We start from the raw sequence: 20,940 nt of genomic DNA on the forward strand, positions 1-20,940 counted from the left end.
TAACAGGGAAAGGTTCTATTTTTTTCTGAGGCAGTGTTCAGGTGACTCCTCCGTCTGAATTTAAACACGGACTTGTCCACAGAGATAGAAACTTCCAAAGGCAGCATTTCAAAACTGAAGTCATGTGAAGTCGCACACATCAGGATGTCTGATCACATCCCATGATCCTCTGGGTCAAATGTCACAGATAACATCAGCACAACATCAGAGTATAAACCAGAGCTAAATATAACGAGTGAAGCTTTGCTGGTTTGAGGTGAAAACACATGATGCTCAAAACACATTTGACTAATAAGACTTGAAGGAAAAGAATGTCAACATGAGGAGTTTTCTCTCTCAGAGCTGACAAAAAACTACGACATTCTTTAAGAAGCAGCAGAACATCCAGAAACTATCTACAGCAGGGGTGTCAAGCTCAATTGCACCGGGGGCCAAAACTCAAAGCACACTTTAGGTCGTGGGCCGAACAGGATAAACATTTATTGAACGCACTAAAAGTAAATGTTTTTGGAACATACATAGGAATAAAAACAGACGGGAATATTAGTCCACAATAAATAAACTTTATATAACTTGAAATACTTTGTTCTCTATCAAAATGTCTCTTGTCAAAATTATAAAAGTTACAACTCTGAACATGCTGCAAAAAAATAAACGTGAAAAAATGAAATAGAAATTATGTTTTTCCACAAAAGTAAAAATAACAAATGAAAACATTCAGTTTTCTTTGCTCTTGGGCCATTTTAGAAAAATAAACCTAAATTTTAAGTATTTCCTTGAATTTATTTTTAAGGACCTTCAGCTGGATCTGAACCCCTGACCACTACATACTGCTCCTTTTATAAGTTGTTCGTTTAACTGCTGAGCTTCAGGGGGTGGTAAATGTTGCATGTCAAGGGAAAGAAAGCACGAGGACTTGCCGCTGTTGTGTATTCTAGGAAACCTTGTGATTTTTTCCAACTTTATTGTACCAACAACAAATTACATTTTCAGCTTATTCACAATTACAAATGTAGACATATTGAGGTAAACACGATTGGTCTGATGTGTGTTTTCATGTCAAGTAGAACAGCTATTTTAATTTTCATGTTCAAACAAATCAAAATACCAACTCTGCTGAACAGACTGTACTTATCTTTCTTACAGTGCATAAACTCACAGAAGTTCCTTGTGTAGCTCAAGAACTCTACTGAGAATCTTTCCTGGACTCAGCCAACACATCTCTGTATGATCAGGAATGTCGGAAATTCTGAATCTATTTCTCACAAAAAAGACTGAAATTGCCGGTGGTTCCAACCTTTAGCTAAGATAAAGTTTACGGTTTGCATTACGGTGCTCATTAAATGTTCCATTAACACTTTAGCACACAGTGTTTCCTGATGGATGATGCAGTGAAATGCTGTCTGCTCACCAGTACACTTCTCCTCCTGCATCTTTACTCGCATCCTCCCCACTTTTTTCACCGCACATCACCGCTGCTCCGTCTGTTGGAAGTCCAACAGGTTTGTCCCAGGGCAGTTTCACGTCGGTTACACTTGGACATACGTTTTCAGAAATGTCTTTTCCTGCCGTTGTCCCGTGCATCCATTTAATGTCCAGTATTTCCTCTGTAACGCTCAAATCGGAGTGTCCGTCATGTCAGTACTTTCAACAACAGCAATAAACTCTTTGCTTCTTTCAGTCAACCGTCTTCTTAAATCATCTGACAAACCCGATCAGCAGCTGTATTTCTGCTCAGGCTTACATTTGCCAGCATCTGCTCTTTGTGTGGACACCTTCAGCATACAGTTCTTCAGAAACTCTCCCTCGGTAAATGGCCTGGTTTGGTTATCTCTTCTGCCACAATAAAGCTTGCTTTCACAGCAGCTTCACTTTGTGTTTTCTCTCTGGTGGAAAACGTCTGCTGAGATGTCACATTCTTCTTTAACTCTTCTACTTTCTGTAGCTTCTGGTCTGCATGAAGGTTTTTCTGCTTGTCCTGATGTTTTGTCTCAAAGTGCCATCTTAGATTAAATTCCTTAATTACAGCCACATTAGCTCCACAAATAAGACACACGGTTTAACCGGCAATGTCAGCATACATAAACTCAGCCTCCCATCACTTTGAAAGGTTCTGTTTGCAGAATCAGCTTTTCTTTTGGCTGTTGTTAAGGGCTAGCTTTGACATTACAGTTGGGCTGCAGACAATAACAGACACTTGACTTAAATGACGCAGAAATGTTCCCAGGTAACCTCTCATTCGGCAAGGCTAGAGTTCCTGTGTTGAAGAGTTGCGACATGACGGGTCCAAAAAAATTTGGTCACGTGATCTATGGGCGCCATTTTGTTTCCTATTCATCAACGCTGGGTTTTCCTGTTAACGTTGTTTACAACGCAGAGAGTAATTCTAGGTCTTCCAACGCTTCCTAAATTCCCTGAAAAATGACGGGCTGTTGTGCCTTTGGGTGCATAAATCGATCGGAGAAGGGATTCCACATGTTTAGATTTCCCAGTAATAGTGAAAGAAGTAAACTGTGGGAAAATAAAGTCCGGAGAGTGGGATGGAAACCGACTTCATCATGGTTTTTGTGCCAGGTGAGTCCCATGTATGTACTTTCATGTTATGAGATGAAAATAGATGAGAGAGAGAGAGAGAGAGAGAGAGAGAGAGAGAGAGAGGGAGAGGGAGGAAAAGAGGGACATGAGAGATAAGATGAAGAGATAGAAACATGGAATAGCTTGAAGATGAGAAGAGAGAAGGAAAAAGTTGAGATGAAGAGAGATGAGGGAAGATGAAGAAGAGAAATTTAAAAAATAGATAAAATGTAAGATGAGACGATGGAGAGAACCTATATAAGATGAGATGATGAATAAAAGAGAGGCGAGATGATATGAACACTAGATGAGAGGGATGAAGAGATATAGTTAAAGAGAGAGAAGGTAAAAAGAAAGAATAATGAAGGAGATGGGGGCACCAAAAGAATATACCAGAATGCCGAAGCAAATTATTTTGCATTGCTCAAATAAGTCTACATAAGTTTCCCTTCCTCCTTTCCATTTCTCCTGTCTTCATACACAAATCTGTACTCTAAATTGTAAAAAAAAAAAACATTATTATTGATAAGCAATCATCCTTTTTTACTTTTGAACGATGACTAGAAAGCTTAGAATGTAAAAATCCAAATAAAACACAAGTGAGTGAACACACAGTTACGGATGCATTAGTGCGTGGCAGTGAATGGAAACAAAATGGCGTCAAATCCCCAGTTGTCGCAACTCTTCAATACAGGAACTCTCAGCAAGGCAGCTGTTGTGCTGCATTATGGGATCTGTAGTTTGTGTGTTATCAGCGCTTCATTAATAACAATAACAACAAATCAAAGTAAAATGATCTCGCGGGCCGGATATAACTGTATTACGGGCCGGATATGGCCCGCAGGCCTTGAGTTTGACACATATGATCTACAGCATCGAGCTAATGATTAAAACCTGGACCTGCTGCATTTGTCGGCCTTGGGTAATAATCTGCTCACACAGACCAGCTGAGCAGCAGGTTTGTTCCCATGACAGCATGTTTAGTAGAAGATACCAAACTCCCACCAGTTTAATCACTGAGGGAGACGTCAACCTAAAGATTACATTATTACATTAATTATTGTTCATATCACTGAGGTTGGAAATGATGCAAAAGGGTACTTTGGTTGTTGCTGTTTAGAGGAATAGCATCAGTCCATCCATCAGAGTTTATGTCTCTACAGAAGAACCTTAAAAGTCCCATTTTGTGCCACTTTACATCAAATTCAAGTCTTACATGTCCCCAGAATGCATCTTTGATAATTTTAAGCTTGAAATACCACAAAGAAGGTTAATTTCACCATGATTTTATCTCACTAACACTGGTTTCAGAACAGCTTTATTGGGGTTTCAGCTGTATTAAAATGCAGAATGTGAGCACAGAGAGCAGGAGAGAAGCTAACAGATGTAAATGATAGAGTTTATGGTGAACTAAAGGTTGATCCAGTCCTTGTTAATTGGTTTAAATCAAAGTTTCATCATCTCTAAATGTTCTCAGCTTCCACAGACCTCTGACCTAGAGACAAAGCTAATGCTAACCTTAACAACATTAGCCTCACAACATGCTAACGCTAACCCTATTTTCCTGTTGTTTCAACTTTAACATCAATAATAATAACTAGAAAACCACTCAGTGAAGCTGCTCATTAAAATAAATGCAGCATTTTTTAAAATAAATGCAGCATTTGTTTATTAGTTATTGGTGATTACAAATCATTACAGAATGTGTCCATTTAATATAGATGTACCCACAAACTAAATGGCCTTCCACTCAGAACAGACGTGTGTTCTGCATGTGTATGTTTTGAATTGAATAGAATTCAATGAATGATTGGATCCATCAATGAAGAGAATAGAATAGAATAGAATAGAATAGAATAGGTTTATTGTCATCGTACATGGCATGATAAAAATACTTGCACTTCCACTGGATGGATACCGAATTACGTGACCTAAACATGTAGCGGGCGGCTCAGAAACACCCCCACAGTTTAATCAGTTGTTCCTTGGATCATTTCTGATGGATAAGTCCTGATAAGTCCTCAGAGGTGGATTTGTAGTAGGATCACAATCAGCTGACGGCGTGCTGCTATCTGGCAACGATACAGAAATCTTTAACAAATCCATGGATCCAGAATATAAGCTGCATCATTTCTGACCTTCAATGAAAATTTCATCCACATCAGTTTGGTCTGTTTTAGAGTAACGTTGCTGACAGACGGACAGACACCGATCATCACATAACTCCTCCATGTTCCTGGGCAGACTAATCGTCCAATGGGGCTTCAGTTCGTCAGATGCAGCAATGCATGAAGTTTCCTGAGGTCACTCTTCAGCCAACAGCAGAACATTTTGTGAGTTGTAGTTTGTAGCTCTTGAAAGCAGAACGTTTTACACCTAGACCTAAAAGTTTCTCTGTTCAGTTGTAAGAATGGAGAGGAGTTTTACAGCCTCAAACATAAACTTGTCTGGAGGTTCCTTCCTCCCTGACATGTGATCATCTGTGCTGATTGAAGAACAGGAAGTAGTTCAGTATTTGGAAAGTCGCTCACATGGTATTACCTTAAAAATTATTAAAATCTGTGTTTCTTGATGCAGCATTTTAGCTTTTCAAATGTTTGTGAGCTTTTATTAGCTTTAATTTGACAGAGAGAGAAAGCAACCATGGAATGAAAGTAGAGAAATGATTGATTTTGTAGCTTTCTGGTCACCACAGAAAATTATAGTCTGAAAGGTATTTTCTCACATTTGCCCTAAAGTGTCCACAGTGTGATCCTCATTGGTTCAGTTCCAGCTCTGGTTTTGTCAATTTCCAGGCTGTCAGAAGTCATATTCTACTAGTTTTTATGCACCACCACCACACTGAGCAATGTTTTTCAAAGGTCTGGTAGACTATTGTTGTTATTCATTTCCAGCTGATATGCTTCTACTGGAACACTAAAAGGTCCACACATTCACAGAAGAACTCATTTCTAACCTGGTTTAACCCGACGGCATAAATGACAAAACCTAAGAGGGTTTTTGATTTCTTTTCTTGTTTTTCCTGCTGCTTTTCTCGGTGCAAATACATGAAAACTATTACTGAAATACTATTTCAAACACTTTTCTTTCTTAGAATAAAGCACTTTTTACTCATAGACTTTTTGATGTTTTAATTTTCGGCCATATTTTTCTACTTTTAACTGGAACGTAGAGAATATCCTCTTGGAGATCAATAAAGTATTTCTGATTGTGGTTCAGGAAATAAATGCAACAAGTTTTTAATTTAACAGTTCTCCATTGCATTTGATTTCCAAAATTTCCAGATTTTCATGATATAGACATGAGAACAGTAAAGATGGTAATTGAAGGGATTTTAAAACCTTTAACACACATTTGCAATCTGTCACTACAAACTGGTCATTTTCCTAATAAAATGAAAGTAGCAAAGGTAATTCCTTTGTTCAAGGCAGGAGACAAACATCAATTTATCAACTATAGGCCTGTTTCACTTTTGTCACAATTTCGAAAATTTTAGAGAAAATTTTCAATTCCAGACTTGACAGTTTTTTGAAAAAAGTAAATTAATCTCTGACTATGAGGACGGGTTTGGAAACAATTGCTCAACATCACATGCACTTTTTGATTTACTGGAGGAAGTGACCAGCGCAGTAGATAAGAAAAAACACACTGTAGGGTTATTTATTGATTTAAGTAAAGCCTTTGACACAATTAATCACACAATGTTAATTAGAAAACTTATCAGAGGAGTTGCTTTACAGTGGGTGAGCAGTTATTTAAAAAACAGGAAACAATGCCTGCAAATGGGTGAACATCAGTCAGACTGCCTTGAAGTTGGTGACTGAGGCCTTCCACAAGGTTCAGTACTGAGCCCTAAACTTTTTAATCTCTTTATTAATGATATTTGTAAAACATCTCAATTCCTGAGATTTATTTTATTTGCCGACGATGCAAATGTTTTTGCATTAGGAGATCATTTACAGCCATTGTTACAGAAAGTCACATTGGAAGTTAAAAAAATTAGCAAATGGTTCAAACAAAATAAACTATCACTAAATGTAAATAAAAGTAAAGTAATGATATTTGGTAATAGTAGCTTTAATGCTCACGATACAATTCAGATTGATGGTACAGATATAGAGAGAGTGCATGAGACAAAGTTCCTTGGAGTCATAATTGATGACAGAATTACATGGAAACAACATGTAAAATAAATCTCCATTAAAATATCGAGAAGTATTTCAATTATGGCCAAAGCAAAGCATTTTTTAAATAGCAAATCCCTTCATTTACTGTTTTGTTCTCTGATTTCTCCTTATTTAAATAACGGTGTTATAATGTGGGGAAGCACATATATGAGTACATTAAAACCATCACTCCTACTACAGAAAAGAGCTGTTCCTTTAATCCACAAGGCCCACTTTCTGGAACACACAAAGCCATTATTCCTAAAATCCAAACTTCTAAAAATGTGTGACATTGTGGAATTTCAACTGGCTCCATTTTTATTTCTAGCTAGAAAAAAACTATTACCCAACAATTTACATAATAAATTTCAAGATCGAACATGTTGTCAGAGACTACGCAAGGAATTAAATTTTATCATTCCAAAATATGGGACGACGAGGAAAGGCTTTAGTGTCACAGACTGTGGAATAATGTGGATACAGAACTGAAGCAAAGCCTCAATATCGTCCAGTTTAAACAGAGATATAAACAAAAAGATTTTGGAAAGTATAAAGAACAAATAAATCAGTAGGAGTAACTGGCCCAATGATTTAATATTTATTTAATGATGTGTGTGGTGTGTTGGATAGCTGTATATTATTGCCATTCAATTTTTGGTTATATAGAAATAAATTGTTAATAAAGTAACCTTGTCCGGGGTGGGATTAAATAAGTTTTGTCTTCTTCCCACTCCCTTTCGAACATGTATGATTTGTACATTTATGTGATGCCTTGTTGTAGCTGTGATTTTATTTCGTATGAGCTGTTTTGGCTGTCTGTTAATTTTATGTTCGAATAAATAAATTTCATTTCATTTCATTTCAAATATGGCAGAAAAAATGATTTATGTCCTACAAATTTCCATGATTTGGAGTTAAATTAGCAGCAATAAAATCCATAATCTGCTGCTGCATGGAGAATGTTTAAATCTATGGACATCAGTGGATCGTATGCAGGTTTTTGTTCACATTTACCGTCTGACTGAAGTGTCTGACACGCTTCTATCGGCCATCTCTGATCTCCTCACATCAGAGCACAAGAGGCTGGGTTTGTATAAGAGGAACAAACAGTCACAGGACTGAAGGACGTCGCTGCCAGGATCTGGCAAAGAGCGACAAAGCTGCTATTGTTGCTCCAAAAGGAACCTCGAACGTACAAACGACAAAGAATTCCAGCCAGCGCTGCTTCCCCTCAATCTGTAGCTACTGCAGGAAGGAAACAAGAAGCTGGGATTTAATGAGAAATTAGACCAGAAATGAATAAACAAACCAGAGTTTTTATGTTGTTGATGCACAAATATGAGGAAAACATCTCAACAAGAACCAATTTATTAAGTTTGCGAAGGAAGAAAAAGTCTGTCATGCTTTTAGGTGTTTCTGTTTCTAATATATATTAAATTTAAAATCTACAGATTCTAAGAGATAAAGTGAAGTAGAATAAATTCATAGATGTGTCTTTTGGATGTTTTCATTAATCTGGGGGGAAAAAAATCCCAATTTTTCAGCAAAATATCCAAGATAAAAAATGGAAAAGGGAAATTTTTCTGTCTGTTAAAAGTTAAATGGTTGTATTTATATAGAGCTTTTATCCAAAGCACTTTACATGATACGTCACATTCACACACTGATGGCAGAAGCTGCCATGCAAGGCGCTAACCACGACCCACCAGGAGCAATTAGGGGTTAGGTGTCTTACTCAGGGACACCTCAACATGAGCACGACGGGCCGAGGATCAAACCAGCAACCTTCCAGTTACAAGACGGCCACTCTACCCACTGATCCATGCCACAAAGTTAAAACTAATTGAAAGATGTAAAATCTACAACAGACATGAATATTAAAAGGTTTTCTCATTGATAAACTGGAAAGTTTTGTTGTCATTTAGAGCAAAAAAACACAAAAACACTTGGTTTTCTGCACAGAATGAAATCAGAGTCCCGTTTTCTCTCTTAAATAGAGTTTCTTTGCTTTGAAATTTTATTTCTGAACATCTGAATTAGGTTTTAACTCTCTTTTTTATTGTCATTGCACGGCTTTACTAATAAATTGTAAATAAACTCAGTGGTACAAACAGAATAACAGTGAAGACAAAGCGATTAAATAAAGAAACTTCTATAGAATAAAGAAACTGGTAGCAACATAAATAATAATCAGTTATTATTACTGCACTGTAATTTCTAGTGAAGGTTGTAATCAAATTCATCTTTTCCTCAGCTGTGTCATATTGAAATCACCTGGAATCCTGCTGTTTATTCCTGTTTATAAATAACTCAATAAAAAGTCGCTATTTCATTTTTAATCAAGAGTTCAGTGCTTTGACTTCAGAACCTTCAGGTTAATAATATCCTGTCCTTGTCGTATAATCTCACATTTGACCTGAACACAGTGGAATAGTTGATCTTTTATGTCTGCAGGCCGTTTGAATCGGCGTGTCGAGGGTTTATTTGTGCCATTCGTTGTCCAGAGTTTCCCATGACTGCGACAGAACCACAGGACGTTCTTTGTGTGTTTTCTTCCTGAGAGGATCTTAGAGAGTGTCTCTGATGAGAATCAAGTGTTTTAGTGTCTGTTCGTGAGTTCATGTGGCTTTTTATGTCCTTAGAGATACATCCTGTGGAAAACAAACAGTTCAGTTAAAGTGGAATTAAAAACCAACAACCAGGATTCAGACTCCATTCATGATGTAATAAATTACTGGAAAAACGCAGTAAAATTCGAAAGAATATTAAAAACCGTAAAATCTGATTCCTCTTTTATCCGTTAACAGCAGAATGCTGTAAAAACGATCGTATGAAATGAACAAAATCACTTCTTTAGGTTCTTTCTCAGTTAACTTAATGTTGATCGTATGTAAAACATAGCGTTTTGTGGACATTTTGTGTGGATAGTTTATTTTTCACCGTAAACATGTATTATAATTTCATTATTATTATTATTATTATTATATTATTTTGTAAATGTGTTTTTTCTGTGATTTTACATAATTTTATCTGTAATTTAACAAAGCAGGGAATATTCTTTATTTAATATTTCTATATATATTAATTTACATAATTTTTCTTTGAGAAAATTGTAAATATTCTTTTTTAAATGTGGTGTAATTTTACTGTCAAACATTGTGAACGAAAGAACATTTAAATTATTATTTTTTCTTATTGTGAGCATTATTTACAGTATCTCTTTGTTTGTTCAGTTGTTTTTTAAAAACTATATTTTTCATGTAAACTAAGATTTTCTTCTGTGATTTTGATCGTTATTATCTGTAATTTAACAAAAAAGAGAAACTAGAGTTTTAATCAAGGGTTTACCATTTTGGTAATCCTAATATATATCATTTTTCTGTCAAATAATGACAAATATCTGTAAAACACAATTTTTATTGATTTACAATAAAATATTGTGTAATTTTACAACATGCTGCCATTTGTAAAAATATCTTTTTTTAAAAAAAAATCTGAACTCTATTTACAGTATGGCCTCTGTTTTCTTTAGATCGCTTTTTAACATTTTTTTTACATATAAATTAATACTTTTTCTGTTGTTTTGCTATTTATTATCTGCAATTTAACAAAACAGTAAAAATTTGTAACAGTTAATTACAGAAATTACCCTTAAAAACTGTTATCCAAACCTTTTAACCTGCTTTTTACGGTGTAGAATGTAGCTATGGATTTTAACAGCAATCGTAATAAGTTCTGATGTACATTAATTAAAAACAGTAAAACCCTGAGAACTTCAGCTGGAGGGTTTATTGTAATTTTACAGGTAAATTTGTGGCCTATAAACATGTCAACTTTCTGCATCACTATATTGATTTAATATTATATCATCTAGCTCTGTTTTGTAGAGTTTTACAGAGTTTGACTGGAGGAGACGATAACCTGTAGTAGGCAGTTTTTAGATCAGTAACTTGTACAGAAAACATCAGTGTGCAATCACAATGGATTCTTTTCATGGACAAAAACTTGATAATTTGTGCCTTTCAGATGAGTTTTATGGTTTTAATCAATGACCAGAGAGGAACTTTAAATAAAGTTAGTGAGAGTTTGATTCAAAGTCTCAGAAACATCCCAGGAATTTCCCATCATAGCTTCAGATGCCCCAGTTTTACCAGTTTGTTGTGGTTTCTCTGAACTCTGCTGCTTGACGGGTTAGGGTTAGGGTTCCGGGACGTCTTCCATTCCGGAGACGATAAAACAAAGTGAAGATTGGTTGTAAATTCCCCAAAAGGCCTAAAACTCTAAATGATAAAATGACTCCTCACCTGTCAGAGTTTTGCACCAAAAATACATTTGAGGGACTTTTTCCTGAAACTACTACTGCTGTGTAGTTATGAGACGAAAATAGATGATTTAGGTTCAGTTTTAAAGACATTAATTTTGCTGCCATAATAATGTTGCCTTAACTTGAAATTGTTCATTTCAAATCAGATTTCTTTGTAGTTGAGCCACAATTAAATTGACGTTTATTTAAATTCATGAAAATGGCTTCAAAATTTAAATTTTCATCAATTTGCCTCCAAAACCTCCAGAATATTGGAGCAACTGAATTTTAAAAATATGCCAACAAAGACACTTGTGTTCTTAATTATTACTGTGATTTAAAACATCTAAGACATATTTTAACAGCTTGACTCCTATTGTCATGAATTTCATCAAACCACTTCAATCCAGACAGCAGATAGCGTATCCATCCCCCACTGATGGTTTGTTCAGATTCAATACAGACCTGGAACCTTTTAAAGCTCTGGTTTCTGGTAGGACCGTCGGAGTGGGACCTAATTAACATATATATATATATAGATATATAGATATAGATATATATAGATATAGATATAGATATTATGATATAACTGTTATTATTATTATTATTATTATTATTATTATATTTGTTATTATTATGATTATGATTGTTTTTAACATCTGGGGCTTGTTTCACGAAGCAGGTTTAAGAAACTCTGAGTTTCTTCCTCAACTCTGAGTTGGTTTAATCATCTCGGAGTAGTTTGACCCGGAGTTACGCGCGTGCACCGCAACTCTGAAAAGACAGCATCAATGGAACCCCGATTCGACGAGTCACCATGGAAACGGGGAAGCGAAAGGCTGCGTTTTTGAAATGGAAGTTTTTAACGCGCTCATATGGCGAGTTTGAACACGTTTTTAGAAAGAAGTGCAACACCGCTGCAGCTGCAAAAGAGAGAGAGACGGCGTGGAGAACAGCCCGGATCAATGCGTAAGTTTAAATGTAGTCCTTTGTAATCGTAATAATATTACAGGGAATAACTGTCTGAATGGTAGAATATTAAGTTATTTCATTTAGGTGGAATCCCGCGGGGGAGAAGCTTAAGATGAAATATAAAAACATTGTTCAAACAGGTCAGACCTCGGCATTATCTCATGGAGGTACTTCATGTTGATCATGTTTTACATTGTAAAGTAGCCTAAATATTAAGTGGCTGTTTGACTGTGCAGTTGTTTTATCCACACATAGCCTAAATGTCTGCATCCATATCATGTCCTGTTAAATAATTAAGCCTATTTAAACTAACATAGACTTCTGCTCAGCCAACAGAAAGAGATGCCTGTAAAACGGTGGAATAAAAGGTCATGGATACATATATATGTGTGTGTGTGTGTGTGTGTGTGTGTGTGTGTGTGTGTGTGTGTGTGTGTGTGTGTGTGTGTGTGTGTGTGTGATTATTTAGTTCTCTTTTGTGTCTTTTTGTCTTTTGGCCCCTTCACACCACAGACCTTGTAACTGTAAGTAGACAACACTACAAACATTTATCCAAATGGTAGTTTAAGTTTTATACAGAGCTATGTTACTGATATTTCTCTTCCCATTCAGATTTTGGGTGGAATATAGAGTGTGACATTTAGCCTACACTGAAGTATTGCACATTCTCATCCTTTTTAACAGAGCATGGCTGGACAGCAGCAGGATGGTTCCTCAGCTTCCACTGCACAGACTGACACAGTGAGATGGATGTTCAGGAAACACCAGAGCTTCATTCTGTGGAATTCATGTGCAACTGTATCATTGAATGTCCTCTATGTATTCCCAGTTATCAGTAAAACAGATTTACAAACTGCATTTGCTGAGAAAAATCAAAAAAACAGATTAGGAGGGCAGATCTGGAAATTGAAATACTGGAGCACAAGTTAGAGGTGGTGATGGTCACAGGTGAATTATGTTAACTACTGGAACATGAACTGAACTATCTTTTATTTGTAGGGAATAAAGAAGAGCAAATGAAATGTGTATCATGTCTTTATTTGCTGTGGTGGTGATGATGGAGACTTAAACTCTAAAGTGATTATTGCATACGGTGTCTCTGACTGCTCTGCTGTCCTGGATAGCTGCAGGTGGATGGGCTCATCATCTGGGTCTTCAGTTTGTAGGGCAGGGTGTTGCTCTCCTCTAATAGTGGTAATATTATGAAGAACAACACATGCCACAGTAATATCACAGGCCCTCTCAGGGGTCACCCTGAGGAGACGTAGGCTCTGGAAACGGGCTTTCAGCAGGCCTATGGTCATCTCCACCCGGGCTCTGGTCCTGCAGTGAGTCCGGTTGAAGTTCTGTTGGGGGCCTGGTTCAGGGTCAGGGTATGAGGTCATCAGCCTGGGTTGTCATGGTAACCCCTGTCACCCAGCAGAAGGCCATCAAACTCTCCTGTAATGTATAGTGGATACATCAGAGCATATTAAAGGAGGGAGACAAGAGAATTCTATTGTGAAAATCTTTAGGCTGCTGACCACGCTGCAGTCTGTTGCTCAGGTTAGACTCTCCATAAATCCTGGAGTCATGAACAGACCCAGACCACGTGGCCTCCACATTAGAAATGATGTATGCAGCATCACATATGATCTGGACAGTGCAGAGAATGACAGATGTTGAACTATGATGCAGTCTTTAACATTTAGAAACAGTAGTCAGTCTACCTGTAGCCTACCTGCACATTTATGCTGTGAATGGACTTCCTGTTCATGATGTGAGGGAGCTGTGATGGGGATGTGTGTGCATCTATGCAGCCAATCACACTGGGAAATCCTAAAAGAAATTAAAATGACTAATCCCAGTCTGAGGCTGCAGCACAATGTCATTAACAGAATATGATTTAAATGAATTTAACAGATCTCTACATCATTCACCTGTAATCCTGTGGATCCTCCTTGATGTTCTGACAGGTTTATGTCCAGGAAAACCACAATGATGGTAAAAGTCGTTTCAGAGCCAGGAAAACTTTTCTGACTGTCCTCCATACAGTTGTCTTACTCTGCATCTCTGACATCATATAAAAACTTTCATTTGCAAAGAACCGCAGCGCAACACACAATATCTGCTGGATGTGAGAGCATGACTGGTTGGTAATGTAAATGTAAGGACGGATTAGGTTGTTTATGTAGATTATGGACTTGAAACGATTAGGAAACGGTACCGCTCAAACCGATAACTGTCCGGAAATGCGAGAACATTTATGCTCGGTCTGATAACAATCTACCGACGAATATTTAATGATCTGTGCAGTAATGCTGCTCCTTTATCCACTGGATCGTTAATAAAAGCTGTTCTACGCCAAAACTCGCTCGCTTACTGACTGAATGAATGAGGAAATGAAACAGCGTGTGGCTGAAAGAGGGCGGAGACGGAGAGAAACTGGAGGTTTTCTCAGATAAACCTGCTGGTGACCAGGTTAGAGTCATAGAGTCTGTTACTGCGGTAACTGACCGAGAGTTGAAGTTACCCCTCTTTGTGAAACAGGCTAGAGTTACCCCTCTGTCTCAGGGTTAAGTTACCTCGCTTTGTGAAATGGAAAACTCTGAGTTTCCCTCATTTCAGGGTTAAGAAACTGAGTTTTCAGTGAACCTGCTTCATGAAACAGACCCCTGATCTATGTGGAACAGATAAATTAACAATTTCCACTTATTGTAGCATCAGCTGGAAAGCTAAAACACACAAAAATGTTTTTATTTAATTGTGAAAAAATACTTGTTGGAGCAACTTGATTTTATGAATAATCAGTCAATAAAATAAGTGGTAATGCATTTGATTGCAAAGAAAAAGGTAATTATCCAATTACTATATTGTCTCTATTATATCTGAGGTCTAATAATCACCACTAACTCACCATGTGTTAATGTGACCTTGGGTAAACCCGTTTGCTGCCTCTCAGAGTTTCGTTTCTCCGCAGTCTAACGTTCATCCTCAGGAAGTGAACAAACCCACGGAGTCAACCATCAACGGCTTTAAATTCTCCGTATTCAGCAGCAGAAACAACAAAACCTCAAAAAGACTCGTGTGGTGCTTGTAGCTCCATGTTTGGGTGAAAATAATCCAGTTAGATTTAACATTTTACTTAAATTATTGCGTGTTCTCACCATAACAGATAATTTATTTTATATTCTGTAAACAACAAGTTTCACATAGAAACCCAACAGGTAGCACTAGCTAACGTTACCTACAAGTTCTACTGATGTTTGAAAGAAAACATGTTAGTCTGAAGTTTAAAGGACATTTTAAGGATTTTTCCCTTGGAATCCTAACCCTTTCATCCTGCATTTAAGAAAATCATTCTGGGAACTAAAAGCAGAGAGGTCTAACCTAAAGAAAATCAGAAGAGAGTTTAAGATGATTTCTGTAATATTTATGGTTCAGATTCAGTCCTCTAACTTACAGCGGCACTTCCAATGTTAGACCATTTTTGAAAACACAAAACTTTGAACCCATTTTTCTCAAAACCTCCAGAAAGTGGGTCAGACCATTCAGAAGAAAGGTTCCAGCTGAAAACATCACTAAACAGTTTAACACAACAGTTAAAAAATGTATCTGAGCACTGTTTCTAATGATGAACCTCATCAGTAATCTGTCATTTATCAGTTATTGCTGTAGGCTGAGTTTAACAATGAGATAAAGGTCATTGTTAGGTAATATAAACAGTTCTGTGAAACTTTCCATTGCTTCAGTTCATTTTATAACTTCTGAGAAGTAGTTGAAGGTTGTCACCTGGGCCAGAAGGTTCACTGCTTCTACATTCATTTTTAATTGATTTCCAGTGATGGGGATTGTGCAGTTGTCTTTCTTTTCTGGATTTATGACCATTAAAGAACACACTGAAACAATAACGGTCCTCATATCAACAGTAGACAGTTCAGGTGATCATATTCCATAAACTGCTCATGAGAGGAAGTTCTGTTGAATTTTGTAGGGATGATAAGACTTATCTTGGATGTATAGGTTATCTTTGCAAGGACCAGTTTCAGTTTTGAACCATCGGAGGGAGAACATTTTGGGCTGTTTAAGACCTGAACTTGGGATTGAAAATAGTAGCTGAGCTGTAGTTTTCTAGGAAGAGGTAGAAGCAGAGAGTGGAGCAGTGGCATCATGTATCTGCATGTTGTAGAGGAAGAAATGAGGCCAGATCATGTTTTCTACGCCCACGTGTCCTCAGTGGAATGTGTGTCGATTACACAGTCAATTTCCACCAAAGTCCATGAATTCTGACACACAGTTGAAAATTCTTATTGTTTAGAGGAGAGACCTTACGAGGAGATTCTCAGTCATCCACACTTTACACACACACACATTAACATTAACTTAGTCGTCCCTACTGGACTTGTAGGTAATTTGATCCATACAGTGTTTTTACAGTGTAAAGTTCTAAATTCTCCAGGTATCCGGTTCTCTGTGAGTCCCTCTGTGCTCAGATATAACTGCTGACACAAAGCTGCAGTTCATCCAGTGTTTTTAGGAGTTTAGTCATGACCAGAGAGGAACTTTAAGTTTGGCAGTAGGTTTAGTTTAGGACTTATAGGAGCTTTCTGTTTTTCCTAGGTGTGCTCGGCAGGTGATCCTGATCAGTAATCAGCACCAGCCGAGGCAGGAGCAGGTGGAGCTCGTCCAATCAAGACCCATTCCTGCTGCAATAAAATCAGACGCCACTCACCACCTGTCGTCAGACCGTGAACAATCAGTAGTCAGTTCCCTGCACCGTTCTGTCCAGCCCTTGAGATTCTGGAACTTGTGGTTATTGTGTTTTTACTTCTTTCTAGCCTGGATTCCACCTGTTCCTGCTCTGTCTGTTTCCTGCCAACCTGGTTTATCTGATTATCTGGCCACATTTAAAATTACTGCAAAATCTGAATGGGTTCCTGGATCTAACTGGATAATATACTGACATCTGTAGCATGAATGTTTTGTTTGGGTGAAGTCCTCTCCTTTTCCACTAACAGAGCTCCTCATCAGTCAAATCATCATTTCGAATCCAGTTCCAGCCGAGGTTTAAAGTCTTCCTGCTGTGAGCGAAGCGAGGAAACGGAGCATCCTAGAAACAATGATAAATGTCTGTCTGTCTGTCATCAGAGCCTTTAGTTCCTCCTGAACCTCGTTAACAGCAGCTGGTGTTTGATTAAACCTGAGCAGCTTCTAGTAGTTCCAACATCAGCTGAAGGATCAGAAACGCAACGGACAATGGCTCACCGGAGACCAGCAGACACCTGAGTCCTGGAGGCCTCCTTCACGTCTCGTTAGCGACATTAGCCCTGCTAAACGGCCTGTTCTGATTGGCAGAAGGGCTCTAATGTACACAATTAACCTGAACCCACAGCAGGTGTTGAGTTTCCAAGAACAGTGATAATCTGAGAGAAAAATGAGGCGACTCCCCGTCTGTGACAGTTTCTCCCTGGAGGACTGGAGCTAATGACGGAAAGAAGATCATTCTCTGTCCACAACGTCATTTCATGTAATTATTGCATGATTGAGTGTGAAAATATTCATACAATGATTCATTCTGCCTTCTTACAGTAGCACTAGTGGAACAAATACTGCTGCTTCTGTATGTTATTTTTCCAATGCATTCAGTAAATTTACATATTTGCTGCTATTAAAATGTTACAATATAACCATCAGTGCCTCATAACTTTCTGATTTTATGGCTCTTTGACATAAAAAGTGTATGTGAGCTGTAGCTGGCATAAAGTACTGGTTTTAATCAACTGAATGTTTATTAATAATTATATTAATTTATAACTATACTTATACACCCTTTAAAATAGTGCACTAGTTTCAGCAAATCTGCAAAAATTGCTGGTCATTGTAAAGTTTAATTCAGATGGTCCAACAATTGTTTTGTTTTTTAGCAATTGAAAGAAAATTTATATGTATTAAGACCTGAAAATGTTAAATCTTTTTGAAAATATGATAAATTTATATGTTGATTATGAAAAAACAAATCAGGCTTAAACTTTAAATCTACAGAAAAAAAATCAGTATTAAAGTTGTAATTTCTGTATAAAAATGGTGATTTGCTATTTTACAGTGCAACCAGACTCCACAGCTTTATGGGGTCACAGAGAACAAATCAAAGAGGAACAAATGAAAACACCACTTTCAGAATGTTTCTGCTCATTCTAATCTCATGTGACCCTGAAGATGATTATTTATGAGCAGACTGGTTTCCAGTGTTTCCCTGAGGAGGACCAGCTGGAGATCTGGAACCCAGAAGAACCTGAAGCCTCCACTTTAGGTTTACTAACCGGTTCTTCAGGTCACACTAAACCTCCTGAGCATATTTCGGCTGCGCGCCTGTCTATAAACGTCTATGTGGAAGCGCGCACACATGTGGGAGTGACAGAGTAGGGAGGGGTGGCTCCTCCCAGAACAGCCCCGTCGGCGACGTGCCCGCGCAGCCGTTGAAATTAGTGGTCGGTCCTTGAAGCGGCGGTCTTCGGTCGTCCGTGGAGTGAAAACGGGACGGAAAACACGACGAGCCGCGGAGTAAACTCTCTCCCGAGGATTTATTTCATTTCTCCGCCTTAGTTCCGGTGACTTTGGGCCGAACGGGGACGACTGGAGGAGTTGAAGCGGAACCGGAGGAGTTTGAGTCAGACTGCTGAGGAACTAAGCAGGTTAGTCACCTTTAAGGCTCTGAAAACTGGAGTTAATGCTCAGAACCAGCTGTTTACCTCCATTTAAACTCAGAAACAAACAAAACCACGGCAGGAAGCCAGTCCTAGCTCCAGCAGCCACTAACTCGAACCACTCCATTCTACAGCACTTTAACTACTCTTTAAAAATGCTAAAGTAATTCTCTTTGATAGATTTAGTCTCTCAAATAAAACAGAAACACGTTAATTGTCCTGTTTCAGTTTCTCAGATGTGAATGTGAGCAGATTAGGATCTCTGACGTTTCTGACAAAAGACACTTCAGGAAGTTCTAAAAAGGTTTTTCAGAATTAAAACTAAACATAAAGCTTTAAAAAAATGCAATTAAAAATAAATATAGGATGAATGAGGGATGAAAACAGTCCATTTGGTTGGAAGTAAACATGAACCACAGACTTCCAGATGTTCATGAAACCAGATGGACACAAACACATGAAATATCTTTGGAGTTACTCTGATGTTTGAAGGAGATAAATGGATAAATTCTGAACAGTTTGCTACTTTTTATTAGTATAAACCGTTATTTTACGCAAAGAAAACCAGGAAAACCTGCTATTCCAGACAAAGAAGCCATTCTTTCCTGCTTTTCCTCTTCCGTCTGTCTTCTGATGCCGGATATTCTCTCCTGACTGAAGCTTTTATGATCCCACAGTTAATAAACAACAATAAAATGCTAAATCAATTAGCTTGGATGAATTTAGTCCCTCAGGTGAAACAAAAAACACTTTAATTCTCCAGTTCCAGGTTGTCAGATGTAAAGGAGAGCAGAAATCAAATGTCTTTAAGTCCCGACCAACAAACGGAGTCTGGAGTCGCGTTTGGTCTCCCAGAAGCTGTAGCTGGTTTCCATTAATGAGACTAAACAGAGTATTAACATGAATGAGTGATGACAACAATCCACCGTTTGGTGTAAACATTCACCATGTTACACCAGATGTTCATGGAACCGTAGAGACAGATGTTCATGGAACCATGGTAACCAAACTGATGAGGTGTGTGTGGAGTTAACATCCAGTTGAGAACTGGATAAATACTGAACAGTTTGCTGCCTTTTATTAGTAGAAACCTTTATTTTACCCAGAGAAAACCAGGATAACCTGCTATCCTAAGTAGTCGTCTCTTCCATCGTCTTCTCCGATGCTGGTATTCTCTCCTAGATTGAAGTTTTTAATCACATGAGCCACATTTTCCAGAGTTTCTGGGTCGAGTGTCGGCGCTGTAGCCTCGCTAAGTTTAAACAGAAACGTCCAAACCACACTTTGGATGAGGATCTTTCATCCAGACCAGGGAGAGTTTCAGGATTCCTGATAAATTAAATGGGGCTAAATTACATCCAGACGTCGGACTTTTAGAAGCAGATGATGGTAAATTAATGCAGAATAAGCTCAGACTGATTAATAATGAGGAGTGTGCCTCTGCTCACCACCATTAGACATAGAGTTTATTGTGTTGCTAGCTAAGAGGACAGTAGAAATATGTAAGGATTGTCAGTAGAGAAATAATATTAAACTTACTGATTCTGCCATGTGTGGATACTCAGATTTTACACATAAATACTGATATTAAACAGATTCTACTGCAGTATAAAATACTGATATCTGACAGAGGGTTGATGAAGCATCCAGTCTCTCCTCTGGAATTAGAATATTATCATTATACTATTGGAATTAGGATATTATATTTTATTATTATGTCTGCTGTTACCATGGAGATAGCCATGTTATTTAACCCTGCTGCTTCATCAGTGAGTTAATCTGACATTCAGACACCGTGGTACTGCTGAAGGTAGTCATGGTACATGTGATAATTATATTATAATATATAAGGCTATAATTTATACAAATAACATCTAACTGATGTGACTGCTCACCTGTCTGACAGGTAGAAAAGTCCACAGTGTGCTGTTTTATCCTATCGATCATTCTCCGTGTCTCTGTGTTTGGAAACGCATATGAGTAATTAATCAGACTGCAGCTGGTTTAGACTCTTAGATCAGCAGAAGGTCATCGACATGTTCAGACATCAGATCATTAAAGATCAGCTGTATCTGCTGTCAGGGACCATTCTGGACCTTCAGACAGATCTTAATAATCCCCAGAGGGAAGTTCAGTTTCTTCTGTTCTTTATCAGCTGATACTGACGCCGTGCTGATGTCATCCTGCCTGTATTCCTCCATACAGTAGTACACTAACCTTTGAGATGAATCAGATAAAATAA

General features: G+C 37.8%; 1 protein-coding gene and 2 long non-coding RNA genes across 3 annotated transcripts in view; 2 read left to right on the forward strand and 1 right to left on the reverse strand.

The window, feature by feature from the left end:
* The first annotated feature begins 11,780 nt into the window (after positions 1 to 11,780).
* On the forward strand, positions 11,781 to 13,037 carry LOC127537615 (uncharacterized). Its single transcript, XR_007947341.1, has 2 exons — positions 11,781 to 12,012; positions 12,700 to 13,037. It is a non-coding gene; the product is annotated as an uncharacterized LOC127537615 (long non-coding RNA).
* Positions 13,035 to 14,607, reverse strand: LOC127537616 (uncharacterized). The gene is made up of 4 exons (XR_007947342.1): positions 13,935 to 14,607; positions 13,736 to 13,833; positions 13,539 to 13,650; positions 13,035 to 13,455 (listed from the first exon to the last, which is right to left on the reverse strand). It is a non-coding gene; the product is annotated as an uncharacterized LOC127537616 (long non-coding RNA).
* A 3,872-nt stretch (positions 14,608 to 18,479) lies between these two features.
* b3gnt2b (UDP-GlcNAc:betaGal beta-1,3-N-acetylglucosaminyltransferase 2b) overlaps positions 18,480 to 20,940 on the forward strand; it is a 32,358-nt gene continuing 29,897 nt past the window's right edge. Inside the window, exon 1 of the mRNA XM_022189664.2 lies at positions 18,480 to 18,686. The gene's annotated coding sequence lies outside the window, so the exon portion shown is untranslated. The remainder of the gene's footprint in view (positions 18,687 to 20,940) is intronic.

Source organism: Acanthochromis polyacanthus, chromosome 15 (genome assembly GCF_021347895.1).
Source record: "Acanthochromis polyacanthus isolate Apoly-LR-REF ecotype Palm Island chromosome 15, KAUST_Apoly_ChrSc, whole genome shotgun sequence".
In the NCBI taxonomy this organism is placed as follows: domain Eukaryota; kingdom Metazoa; phylum Chordata; class Actinopteri; family Pomacentridae; genus Acanthochromis; species Acanthochromis polyacanthus.